Source organism: Euprymna scolopes, chromosome 46 (assembly GCF_053919585.1).
Source record: "Euprymna scolopes isolate OS-2025 chromosome 46, ASM5391958v1, whole genome shotgun sequence".
NCBI lineage: Eukaryota > Metazoa > Mollusca > Cephalopoda > Sepiida > Sepiolidae > Euprymna > Euprymna scolopes.
In genome coordinates, this window is record NC_136527.1 from 162480731 (window position 1) to 162495906 (window position 15176).

The window sequence follows — 15176 nt, forward strand, 5'->3', positions numbered from 1 at the left end:
AAAAAACAAATTTTACGATTTTTAGGGATAATAAATAAATAAATTGACTTCTTTTAATAAAGAGAATGTGGAAACACTAGTTTTTTTTTTTTTTGGTATTATTATACAAACACCGTGACAGCGTTAGGGTTAGGGTTAGGGTTAGGGTTAGGGTTTAGGGTTAGGGTTAGGGTTAGGGTTTAGGGTTAGGGTTAGGGTTAGGGTTAATTCGCTGTCACGGTGTTTGTATAAATTTACCGTTTTTTTCCGTTTGAAAACAGACTTTAATAAGCGAAGTACTTTTTTTTTAAGAAAAAACAAATTTTACGATTTTTAGGGATAATAAGTAAATAAACTGACTTCTTTTAATAAAGAGAATGTGTCTTTTAATAAAGATAATGTGTCTTTTAATAAAGAGAATGTGTATTTTAATAAAGAGAATGTGGAGGGAGACCATCGACTATTTTTTTTCTTAAATGTCGGTCATCGACTATTTTTATTTTTTTCTTCTTAAATGTCGAAAACACTTTTTGAATTTGTATTTCTGTACACACAGATTCGAAAAAGTTGTCAAAAAACAAATATATAACAAATAAATGTTATCAAAGGCAAGATACGTTACTTCTCTACCTAACTGGATAATTTTCTTGTGTTTTTATTTAATGTAACATGTTTATTCAGCTCGAAAAACATACCGTGTTTACCGATGTATGGGAACATTTAAAATGGCGCCCGACTCTCTCTTTCACACGGTAAGTTTGGGAAAAGTGGTTATAAATAAAAACTAGAAAAATACTGTTAGAAAGTCGCTAAATATATGTTACCGTGACATAGGCTGACATATAATCGGTGGGTTTTTAACAGTATTTTGTATATTTTAATTTTTTACTAATTTTCCCAAACTTCAACAGAGAAGCCGGCGCCATTTTAAATTAACAAAAAACCCTTGCCTAGAATATTGTATTCGGTTTATTGGAAAGAGCATAGTATTGCACGTTGAAACTGAAAATATTCTAAAAATTGAACCATTAAAAAAAATTTGATAGATTTTTAAAGTTTGAAAATTGAAAAAAAAAGTAACTCGTAAAATTCAATTGATTTCATTACGTAAAAAATATCTGCATGAATGAGTGCAGGCATTTTGTAAACAATATTTTTTTTTAAATAAAAATTATATTTCTATTATTTTTAAACAACTTTGTAAACATTTTTTTTAAATAAACATTACATTTCTATTATTTTTAAATAACTTTGTAAACAATATTTTTTTTTAAATAAAAATTATATTTCTATTATTTTTAAACAACTTTGTAAACAATATTTTTTTAAATAAAAATTATATTTCTATTATTTTTAAACAACTTTGTAAACAATATTTTTTTAAATAAAAATTATATTTCTATTATTTTTAAACTTTGTAAACAATATTTTTTTAAATAAAAATTATATTTCTATTATTTTTAAACAACTTTGTAAACAATATTTTTTTTAAATAAAAATTATATTTCTATTATTTTTAAACAACTTTGTAAACAATATTTTTTTTAAATAAAAATAATATTTCTATTATTTTTAAACAACTTTGTAAACACTATTTTTTTTTAAATAAAAATAATATTTCTATTATTTTTAAACAACTTTGTAAACAATATTTTTTTTTAAATAAAAATAATATTTCTATTATTTTTAAACAACTTTGTAAACACTATTTTTTTTTAAATAAAAATTATATTTCTATTATTTTTAAACAACTTTGTAAACAATATTTTTTTAAAATAAAAATTATATTTCTATTATTTTTAAACTTTGTAAACAATATTTTTTAAAATAAAAATTATATTTCTATTATTTTTAAACAACTTTGTAAACACTATTTTTTTTTTAAATAAAAATTATATTTCTATTATTTTTGAACAACTTTGTAAACACTATTTTTTTAAAATAAAAATTATATTTCTATTATTTTTTAAACAACTTTAATAGTTTATTTTGGAAGTATATTCTGTGTCATTATCGAGGATGTCAATAGATTGAATAAGACATAACGACAGATCAGCTTCTATAAAAATGGCGTCTTTATTTAGATCTGCCAAACATGAGTACACCGGTAAGGGGGCGTAATTCCAGCCGGTGAAAACTCCTGTTCAGTTCCTTATGCAACATCTTCCCTTTTCTCAATAATAAAAACAGAAGATAAAGACAAAAAAAAAACACAACAAAAAATTAAAACAGTCTACAAAACACAGTGATCTAGGCATTCCTTGGGCTGATTCTGCCCTTTCACTTATGTTGTGAAATCCTTGAATCTCACAGGATCTCTTATTATTCTTCCTGACTGTGTTGTCCGCAACCTTTCCGGACTTGGTTTTGTTGGGGATGGGATCGGATTGAGGTTTTCTCTTATTTCACCTTCATATTGAGGTGATTCTGAGTTACATATCTCTTCTGTACTCTGCCCTTTATTCTTGGGTAACTCGCTCTGCACTTCATATGGCTGGTGTATTCCTGATGTGAGTGGGGGTGTCTCTGCAGTTTTCTTCAAATCTACTCTATTCCGTCGATATAAGTCCCCATCCACTTTTACATAGTATGATTGCTCATCCAGTCTCCTCCATACAACAGCTTTCCTCCACTCTTTTTGACCATTTATGTGTGGTTTCATCCGTACTACATCTCCAGGATACAATGGTTTAAGTGGTTTTACTTTGTGGTTGAAAGAATGTTCTTGCCTCCTGCGGTCTTGCTTCACTGATTTTCTCAGATTTTGGGGCAATTCTGGCTTGAGTAAATTCTCCCTGGTTGGGAGAAGTGTTTTTGTTCTCCTTGACATCAGCTTCTGAGCTGGTGATAAGAGACCTTTGGCTGGCGTATTCCTGTGATCCAACATTGCTAGGTATGGATCAGCCTTATCGTCCATCGCTTTCCGGAAAATGTTCTTTGCCATCTTTACCGCAGATTCCACTTTGCCATTTGCCTTGCTCACCAGCGCCCTTATGTATGGAAGATAATTTATCGGCGAACTGGAAGTTGTTTAAACTGAAATGGCATAACTACGCCATTATTACGTGTTTGACGAGACAGTCATTACAATATCAAACGGCACTTTTGCTTCACACGTTGGGAGATGACGCATTGAAGGTTTACTACGGATCTCAATTTCTAACACCTGAGGATGAAAGAACACCCACCGAAATTATTCAGGCATTCAATAAATACGCTATAGGGGAAACGAATGAGACCTACGAGCGTTACGTATTTCATTCTAGAAAGCAAGGAGGATCAGAGAATGTGGAATCCTTTATTACGGCACTTCGGACGTTAGTCAAAACGTGCAATTTTTGTGACAATTGCGTTTCATCAGTACTCAGAGATCAGGTAGTGCTGGGAATACACAACCCCCAGACACAAGCTGAATTATTGAAAATAAGACAGTTAGACTTACACAAATGTATTGACATTTGTAAGCTGTCTGAAAATGCCACGGTCCAGTCCAGAATCCTAAGGCCTGAAGGAGTGAATAAGGTTGATTTTAAACCGAGGAGAAAGACATCGGCACAAACTGGCAGAGATTGCTGGGCGTGTGCACTGCGGCATGGACCGAGAAAAGAGTTATGTCCTGCATTTGGCAAGACCTGTTATCAATGTAATGGGAAAAACCACTTTGCCGCGAAATGCAAAGTATCAAGGAAAAAGAAGGTGCAGGCTGTCAAAACCCAATATGAGGACCAGGAAAACGAAAGTAGTAGTTCAGACTCTGGACAGGTAGACAACATAACGATTAAGGAAAAGGAAAAAAAAGGAAAAAAAAACACAACAAAAAGTCTGATAAGAATTAAAACAGTCTACAAAGCACAGTGATCTAGGCATTCCTTGGGCTGACTAAAGGGGGCGTAACTCCAGCCGGTGAAAACTCCTGTTCAGTCCCTCATGCAACATATTCCATTAACAACCTAATTTAAAAAGAGAAATTACGAGTGTTTTATATTTTATTTGAAGTATTTTGTTAGGGTTGTAACCCCCCCCCAATTCTGACAGACCTAATGGGCCGTTCATGGTATTTTTTTACAGAAGCTGTGATAGAGGGAGTATATTTTCAGATTAGGATAATGTGAGTTATTTTCAATAGATTACAATAGATTATGTTGTTTTAAAATAATGTTTTCAAATGCGTATCCTACACTTACATTGACTTGAATGATTTAACTTTTTCAAAAGGAAATATCATTTTATTTCAGGGTACCGGGTATATTTGGCAGGTAGTTTTTCAATTTTCTGTCACCGGGTATATTTGCCAGATAGATTTCCAATTTCCTCTCCTCGGGTATATTTACCAGTTAGTTTTTCAATTTCTTGTTAATGAGTCTAGTTACTCCTATAATTACCATATAATTACATCATTTTAGTATGATTAAGATCTTCCTACGATTCCAATTTCTAATTCCATGTCGTACGAACGACTTTCGTATTTTGTTATCCTCCCTTCTCATCTCCGTTTAACGTTGCATCGTTGGAAACACTCATTTCTACTAATACTACTACTATAAGGTTGATTCGTATTCTTTCGTGTTTCATATAACGATGCCAGCTTTAGTAGATCAGTTTTTAATACGTAGCCGTAGGAATTACACAGTCATAATTGATTGTGTATGACTTATTTTCAACTGCTCTTTCTGTATACGTTCGCAACAACACTTGTTGAAGCATTCGGTATTTAAATTTTTACAGATCGTCTAGTGAACATATTTACATTCATCTTCTTAAAATCATTAGCAAGTCTTGATTTTTGTCAGCATTAATAATGATCATCATTAGACATTGATCCTTATTGAATTCACCCGAAATATGCTTAGCCCGTTCTTCTATTTTTACTGCAAGTCCTTGTATACCTTTTGGGATATTTCTGTAGCAGATTTGTTTTCTAATTCTCTCTCATTTATAAGACAATCTTGTTCAAAATGGCTTTATTAAGTGATGTTGGTGTAATATTCTGAGGTTTGTATTTTGAAATATATTATCCAGTACTCACAATAGCGGCACAATGCAGATGACTCCCTACGTCATGCCAATATGGGAAGATAAAGCCAAAGTCGTGTTCTCCGTGTGAGTTCTCATATGTCTGTTTTTATCGTTGCAATTGTTATTTATTATCGTGTCATTTATGATTGTTTTTTGTTGTTTTTAATGAAATCATAGATTTCTTTGCTCTCCTCATTCTATGTTCCATCATTCATTCTCTAATATAAAACTTCACTAATCCTCGACCTCTTGATTTTACGATAACTTTTCTGCGTCCATAATAAACATTTTAGGATCAAGTAAAGATTAGATACCACGTAGCAGACGACAAAAATAGGCGAACAATTCAAGAAGCACCGTTTGTTCGACCTTGACATCGCCTTTAGTTGTTTCTAAACTTGTAAACAGGTCAAATAGCAGGCATATTCGAACAAAACTTTTAAGGATAAAAACAACAACTTTTTTATTTACGCAAACTTTTTAAGTTAAGTAATAAAACGAACGTATTTAAACAAACTATATTTAAATAAATGGGTGTCTTTCTGAGTACGTTCTTTTTTATATATTTATAGAACTTTTAATAAAACTATTATTAATAATAATAATAATAATAATAATAATAATAATAATAATAATAATAATAATAATAATAATAATAATATAAATAAATAAATGGTAGATTTTTTTAGCATATTATAAACACTTCACCCACCCCCCTATATTAAGAACGGCTTTCGGAAAAAGCACCCCAAACCTCAAAAGCCGTTCTTAACATGGGGACGTTGGGAGGTGTTTATTCCGAAAGCCGTTCTTAACATGGGGTAGTTGGTGTGTTTATACTACGCTGGGACAGGTCGTAAAATAATACCAAATAAATAAATAAACCGACGTTATAACTGAGAATTTCGGATGATGTCAATAAAAAAATACACAATTAAAAAAAAAATTGAAATAAAATTATTATAACCAAACTTTTTATGGCATAAACAAATAAAAAATAACTGACTTGTGCGGAATTTTGCGACCAAGAGTAATTTGTATGTACAGTGTGTGTGTGTGTGTGTGTGTGTGTGTGTGTGTGTGTGTGTGTGTGTGTGTGTGTGTCTTTCTTCGTGCGCTTTTAATACAATTCAATATTTATTTAAAGTGTGATGTATATAGGTGGTCAGTGGCGGAGAAATCCTTCTAGACCGAGCCAATTTTTATGCATAATAAAATCACAAGTATAAACAATCGAGATTTTAAAAAAATATATTTTATTAACATATCTTTTATAACTTTATTTTTATAAAGATGAAAATTATTATCACAAGATACAAATCTTTTTATAATTTTTATTTTTATTTAAAAAAAAACAAATAAAAAACTTGCTATTTGCTTACTTCTCCATAAAGACAAGTTTAGCGTCCGAAAATTTCAGTTTCTAATGTTTTGCAATTAATATAGGACATTTATTTTATTTTATTTTATTTTTTTTTCATCATCATCACCATCAACATCATTATTATTATTATTATTATTATCATTATTATTATTATTATTATTATTATTATTATTATTATTATTATTATTATTATTATTAAAGTTCTGTAAATATATTAAAAAACGCACTCAGAAAGACACCCATTTATTTGAATATATTTTGTTACATATACGTTCGTTTTGTTACTTACACAAAGTTTTTTTTTGTGAATAGAAAAAAGTTGGTTTTTAATCCTTACAAGTTTTGTAAATATTTAATACGGTAAATATCCAGATCCGCTACTACAGAACACCGATCACTCTAATTTGTTTTTTTATAGGTAATTGAGGTCGCTGACAACGAATCTGATAGTCAAACTTGGGGCAAATTTACCGTTTGCATGGTATTGACCCCCGAACCCACGAATAACTTTCTACCATTTTGCAGCCTCCATTTACGCTACGCGCGTGCGCTACAGCATAAACGACGGCTTGCTTCACCTAGCAAACTGCCTTCTCACATGGCGTACCAATCAAAAAATTACGCACTGACATTTTTTTTTAATGACTTACAGTTAAGAAAAAAGTACAACAAATTGGGGGACTTTTTTTTTTTTGTTTCGCGTAGTTTTTAATGTGGTTTACAAAAACATAAGCACCAAACATCTTTATGTTTTTCATTCTTTTTTTGCGGGAGGGAGATTCAATTATAGAACTTATGTGGCTTAATAGGTGCTTTTGCAGTTTAGTTAAACGTTTTTCCGTAAGTAATGCACCGACATTTACCAATTAGAACACCATTTAACATTTTCCGAAGATTTTACGCGCCCCAACATCACATTCGCCCCCCCCCCCTGCTTGCGCCCCCAATGTACACAGTAACATCTTCGGAAAATGTTAAATGGTGTTCTAATTGGTAAATGTCGGTGCGTTACTTTTTGAAAATTTGAAAATTCTATGTTCCAGGTAAAAAACAAAAAAAAAAAAACAAAAAAAAAAACAGATAAATTACCCCCCCCCCCTACTCCAACTTGAAGTGCTTTCCTTTTCTTGTTTTATTTCTTTTTCAGCTAATTTTAAATTTTCCACCCAAAAAGTGCTATAATGTATTTTTGAAAATTAGAAAATTCTATGTCCTGGAAAAAAAAATCCCCTCCCTCCCAACGTAGTTTGCTTGGTGAAGCCGTCGTTTATGCTACAGCGTGCATGCGCGTAGCATAAACGGAAGCTGCAAAATGGTGGAAAGTAGTTCGTGGGTTCAGGGGTAAATACCATGCAAACGGTAAATTTGCCCCAAGTTTGACTATCAGATTCTTGAAACGATATATAAAAAGGCAAAAAAAATGTGATTTAATTAATTATCGATTTGTGTTCTATTCTATTTTCTCACATACTCACACTCGCGAGCAGGGCATTTTACATTTCATCTGGTGCAGTTGCAGTGGTGCTGGTGCACTGGTGCACTGATGAGGATGAAAAGATAAAAGGATTTAAAAGCAACTGTTTATGAACATATAAACTGCAAGATGTTTGTATTTTAGTTTCAAGAACCGTTGAAAGATGTCGCTTGTCAAGGATCGATAACTCTTCCTTTTCTAAAAGTTATTGCCAACTAAAAATATATTTTTCTATATTTTTTAGGCACTCTTACATAATTTGACCCGAATTCTCGTTAATTCCCGTCAAGCATGGATAGGACGAGACCTGCAATCATCGGTATCAGCCGCGCGTCGTAACCTTTCCCTACTTTATAAATATTAATTCTTTAATATTTATAATTTTCTTTAGTTTTGCCATCTTGGATCATTTTGGTAAACTTAACTGTAATCCTTATATATATATATATATATATATATATATATATATATATATATATATATATATATATATATATATATATATATATATATATATATATATATATTATATATTTATATATATATTTATATATATATATATATATTTATATATATATTTATATATATATATATTATATATATATATATTTATATATATATATATATATATATATATATATATATATATATATATATATATATATATATATATAAACAAGTAGGGTGCAAGCAAATTACTGAATGTTCTTAGATATCGATTTTTCTCATATTCACATCTGCGAGTCGTAACATTTTACAACATTGCGGTACTTCTCTATCAAAGGAGGTGGTAATACATGGGAGGGCGGAAAACATGCCAAGTAAAACCAAAAATGTGATAACGCGATACAACGTTGAAATGCGTAAACAAACTAGAAACAGTTACTACACTTCCATCGTTAGTCGTTGATTGCATGTAAAACATCAGGTTTAAGTCTGGAATTATAAGTTAAGGTCATCATAAAGTTAACGGAATCGAATCTGATAAAAATAATTCGTAATTTTCATAATGTAATCATGTGATTATTGTTTTGTTTCTTGTTGGTTCAAATCTAGTTTTTGTTATTTGATTGACTTCGCTATTTGTTCAATTCCTTCCTTTTTGAATTGTTTATGTGAAATATTCAGTTTTGCATTTTTTTATATTTGGATTATTTGGATTACTGTTCTCATCTTGGATGTAAACAGTAGTTCGACTAATCCAAATCATAATGAAATGTTCAATCTTTTACACGAGGAACAAAATAATGATTACACCGTTTTACGATGAACATAAGTTCTTTGTTCTGAAGCAGTTGATTTTTTTTTCTTATAATAATTTAACGTTTAAATCGTGTTTTTTATCTTTTAATTTTGATTCTTTTATATTTTCATATATTCAATTGCTTAATGAATTGGACACACAAAACAAAATTTGTATCAATTTACTAAAGATTATATTAAGAAATCCTAACAAACAAACAAATTTTCTGCGTTGGACACAAAAGAAAAACGATTTTTTTTTTCGTATTAAATTTCGGGAATGGAAGGTAAGTTTATTTTTTTCACTTTACAACAATATTATTTAACAACTTTAGAATAATCTTAAATATTAAAATAAGTTTATATTTTATTGCAATCCAATAAAAATATTGGTTTCGTGAATAAAATATATATGAAATGTGACCATGTGGGTCAATGTCAAGTTTCTTTCCAACTACTCCAAAAACTTTAAAGTGATGACTTTTCTAGGTTTTCAATGATGCTGAAAACGAATATCACATTTAAATTTGGGGCAGATTAGTAGTTTTCATGATATGAAGAAATTACTTTTTTAAAAAGTGAGGGATCACTGTCTTATATAAATTTCACGTAAAAAAAGCACCCACATTCTGGCCACCTAATAATTTGGTCATATAAAACAAACTTGAAAATGAAAAAAAAAAAATGAACGAATCTCTTAGTAAAAAACAGCGCCGGTTTGGTGGGGGGGTGCTGAAAACAAATATCACTTAAAAATTGCTTTATGTTATGAAGAAATTACTAAGTGACCAAAAAGTGGGTTCTCGTTTTACGTTATTTTATATAGGAAAGTGATCCCGAACTTATTGAAAAAGTAATTTCTTCATATCATGAAAACTACTTATCTGCCCCAAATTTAAATGTGATATTTGTTTTCAGCATCACCGAAAACCTATTCAAGTCGTCATTTTAAATTTTTTTAAGGAGTTGGAAAGAAACTTGACATTGACCAAAATGTGTTCATTTAAGTAAAATTTAAATATTAAAATAAGTTTACAATATGAAAGGTAAGTTATTTTTTACGCTTAAAAAATCCCATTAAATACCTTTTAACATAATAATAATTCTTTTACGTTTACATACAATGATTTTTTTATTTCGTTTATATAAAATGATTCTTTTATTTCGTTTACATAAAATGATTCTTTTATTTCGTTTACATAAAATGATTCTTTTATTACGTTTACATAAAATGATTCTTTTATTTCGTTTACATAAAATGATTCTTTTATTACGTTTACATAAAATGATTCTTTTATTTCGTTTACATAAAATGATTTTTTATTTCGTTTACATAAAATAAGCACTTAACAGAAGAAAAGAAAAAATAATTGATAAATGTTTACAATCGAATCCAACGTAGTTTTACTGATAAAAAAATAAAAATAAAATGAATTTTTTTGTTTGCCATTACGTCTGAAAAGCCATAAAAAATGTTCCGAAAATAGAATGAAAAAATTTTTTAATACTGACGCCTTTGTTTCATAAATTAAACTGAAAATGAGCACCCACCCCTTCCTAATCTTTTTAATAATAGATGATTCAATCTGATACTTGGATTTTTTAAATCAAAAATGAGTTTATTTATTTTCGTTATTTCTGAGAAAATAATAATGTTTACCATAAACAAAATAAGTTGATTCAAAGTTTGTCGACAACTGAGCACAAAATGTTTTTTAAATATTTTTATTGTTTTTTTTTAAATATTTTTACAAATACTTTTCTGTCCACATTTACCTAATATGTCGATAGAAAATTGTTTGAATTTTGATATTTTATCAAATATTTGGGATTTTCGAATAAGGATAATTTTATTTAATAAAGTTTACATAAAATGAACCCTCATTTATTGGGCATCACTAATTAACAGAAACTTAATATAGAACAAAATAATTTGTAAATATTTACAATCGAAACCAGCATAGTTTTTTTCGGGTTTTTAAAAAAATATTTTTTGTGTTTCTTTTAGATGTAGTTTTATGTCCACAATTATTTATTATGTAGCTAAATCATAATGTTTATCATAAACACAATAATTTGATTCGATTTGCATTTCTAAGAGTACTAGGAGTCGGAGTCATTTTATCAGACTCCGACTCCTTAAGTCTAATAAATTTACTTTTTTACATGGGTCTCCTGTTTGGTTTTACCTGTTTGTTTTTTTTAATTACACAAAATACGACACATTGGCACTTTGATGTAGGGGGCTACTATCAGGGACCTAAGTTGCAGGGATACTATGTAGCGAGTTTAGCAGCAAAATGTTTGTTTACATTACACTTGGACTTCTGCATGTCAGTACAGTTGGGGAAGCAGGAAGCCAGAAGGGAATTTTTAAGTCTAGCAGTAGGTGTATCAGAATTTTTGTAGGAATTTTTGACACCCCTAACACGAAACTTTGAATAAAATATTTAAAAAAACAACTCGTAATTTCTCTTTTAAAAGTGGGTTGTTTATTTTCTTTATGGATTATACTTCAAAAATAAATTATTAAAGTTGTATGAAAAGTAATAGAAATATTATTCTTTATTTAAAAAAAAGAATCAGTAATTAAATTGAGTTTTACGAGTTCAGCATTTTTCAATTTTTAAACTTTGAAAATCTATCAAAATTTTTCTATTGATTCTATTTTTACGATATTTCCAGGGTCAATCTGAAATTTTATGCTCTTTCCAATAAACCGAATATAATATTTTAGACAAATGTTTTTTTTTAATTCACGCTCCTCCCATTTTGAAATGTCTATTGCAAAGAAAATGATTAATTTACTCAGCAAAGTTTATATATATCACAAATTTGAGATAAAGATCAATAAATAATATATTCAAATTGAAAAGTAAAGTCCGAAGTTAAAAATCCCTTTTCTTAAACCACGTTGTTTTTTTGTTTTTTTTTAATGAAACCTTGGTCCTTGCTCCTTTAATTGAAAAAAAATAGTGGTTGAATTACATTTTTCGGGTAGTTATAAGCTTGGAAAGACAGGGGGTACAATTAATTCACGCTTCCCCTATTTTGAAATGTCTATTAAAAAGTAGATAATTAATTTACTCATCAAAGTGGTATATATCACAAATTGGAGATAAAGATCAATAAATAATATATTCAAATTTAAAACAAAAAATAGTGTTTTTTTAGAAATTTACCTTTGAAGTCCGAAGTTTAAAACCTTTTTTTTAACACGTTGTTTGTTTCTTTTTTTTAACTGAAACCTCGGTCCTTGCTCATTTAATTAAGAAAACATTAGGCGTTTAATTACATTGTTCGAGTAGTTATAAGCTTGGAAAGACAAGGGGTGGCATTATTCAATATTTTTCACAAAGTTTCTGACACACCTAGTCTAGAAGTTCTAGGGAGGAAACTATTAGAATAGAAGGCTTTCATACATCTAGGGATCTCTACTGTGTTGGGGTGGGACTTTGCTGCCTGTCGGGTTTGTCAGGGGTATTTTCATTAAGGGGTACAAGAGCTTATAGTTCGTCAGAGCATCCACCATTAAAATACTTGTAAAACAAGTGGAGGGATGCAATATTTTGTTGATGGGACAGTGACTGAAGCTTAGATGACAGTTCAGGATCTATCAAGTTGGCGACTTTCTTTTGAGCCCTGCCCAGGAGCGATAGACTAGTAGCTGATACACCAGCCGAAATATCACAACAATATGCCATACATGGGCGAATGTTAGCTTTGTATTGGTATAAGATATTTTCAAGTGTAAGTAACTTTCTAGCAAGGTAGAGAGAGCCCACCTTCTTCGCAGCAGTCTTGGCAATGATCTCGATGTATCTCTTCCAACTCATGTTCTCTGCCTTGACAGAGTTAAAAGTAGACTTCGTAGCTTAGTGAGGGATGCCATTTTCTTTTCCCTGCAAACTCTTTCTCACAGCCTGTCTCTGCTTTATCATTATTTTCATGGCAAGTGCTCGTCTGAGCTCCAGTCTATAGCCCCCCTCGCCAAACTTTCACGAGAAACACTCGTCTAGTTGAAAAAATTATCAATAATTTCCCCCACTCTTTATCTGTGCCTGAACATAAACATAGATTCCATGAACAAAGTTTCTTTCTTAGAATGCACACCTGTGGAACTCTTCCATTTGCCTGCTTTTCAGCTGACTATAATATCGTCATTTTCAAGTCCTACCTAAACATGTTCTTAATGAGCCGTTTCCCTTAAGTAATCCAATTTATAAAATTTCCATTTACAGTGTTCCATTGACCACTGTATTGCTTATTAACCCTTATTCTCGAGTGGCATCTGGGCCTTGATAAATGCGGACTCTTTTGTAAAATAACATAAGTCAAACGTAGGTATATAAAATTTCAAACATAAAATTTGCATTGACTCCATAAAATATAATAACTTAAAACTTTTCTTAAACTTGAAAAAATATATTAATTATTGTGTAAAACAACTTTTAAAAAATATAATTAAAACTTTTCTTAAACTTGAAAAATATATTAATTATTGTGTAAAATTACTTTTGAAAAATATAATAATTAAAAGCTTTTCTTTAACTTGAAAATATATATTAATTATTGTGTAAAAAACAGCTTTTAAAAAATATAATAATTAAAAACTTTTCTTAAACTTGAAAAAATGTATTTATTATTGCGTGGAAACAACTTTTAAAAAATAGCAATTGTTAAAAACTGGGGTCACAAATTTAAATCCAAAAAGTTTCAGCACTTTGTAAGAACATATTCTGTGGAGATCATAAAATTCTATAAAGTCTCTCCTGTGAACAACTTGTGCTCTATTTCTAATTAAATAACTTCATACCTCTTAAGTCTGCACCTTATAAACCAAACTCAATAATGATAATCATATAAAATCTTACTTAATTCAAGAAAAACTCAATAGTAATGATAATTATATGAAATAATATTTAATTCAATGTAACAAACTCAATAATAATAATAATAATAATAATAATAATAATAATAATCATGAAAACACAAACCATGGCCGACATTTTGTGCTCGTTTGACTTGTTGATCGTGTTACTCTTCATCAATTCTCTGTTTAGGTAACTCATTATAATACATCATCATATTCCAGTACTTTTTTATTCAAGGCTGTAGACTTATATGAGTTTTTTTTGTTTGTTTCTCCCTTTCAATTGTGAATTAACAATGAAAGAAAGAAGTTCATGAAAACATTTGTAATTCTCTCCCTGTTCCCTGTTTCCCTGACTATATAGACGTGCTAAACTTCAATGTGATGTAAACAGCCATATCACATCACAACTCACAGAACATTTTCCTTAAAACAATATACGTTTATAATGTATTTATTCAATAGACATATCTTAAAATACAACGTTTTATTAAACTCAATGAAAATGATTTACACTTTCAGAGAATATGCAACTTATTTAAACATTTAATTCACATATTGTTTAAATTACTGCGTCTTACACGTGTTTCATTGCATAAACCAAAAAATCATCAGACTTTTCATCAGTTCATCAAAGAAGAAAATGTTCACTTTTTTCTTGGTTCATAAAGGAAATGTAATTTTAAAGCTGATTACAAAGGTTTTAACGAAATAAAAATCCAAAATCGATTAAAGGAAATGTAATTTTAAAGCGAATTAAAAACAAAGTTTAAAAAACAATAAAATATCTACTGGTTATCAATACAACATTAATATGCAGAAGAAAGAAGTTTAGTTCGTATACCATGAGTTGAATAGGCTCATTTTACAGGCGATATTAAAATTCATACAAAGCTTTCAACATTAATATATTTTAATAATTTATACTATTAGAAGGTGAAAATAATTAGGATAAAAAATCATAAAGAAACTAAAAAAATATGAATAATAAAATATGCAAAAATGGTGGATGAAATAATTTTTTAAATTTCCAAAATAAAAAATTATTTTACTCAAAATTAAAATAACTACTAGGAAGATCAATTCTGTAATATTTGGTAAGGTAATGAATTCACAGTTTTCGAGAGCTTTTTTGCTATTCAAATATGTATTAAACAGTAATTCAATAAAAATAAAATTGCAATAGCCGATCATTAAAACTGTTTATA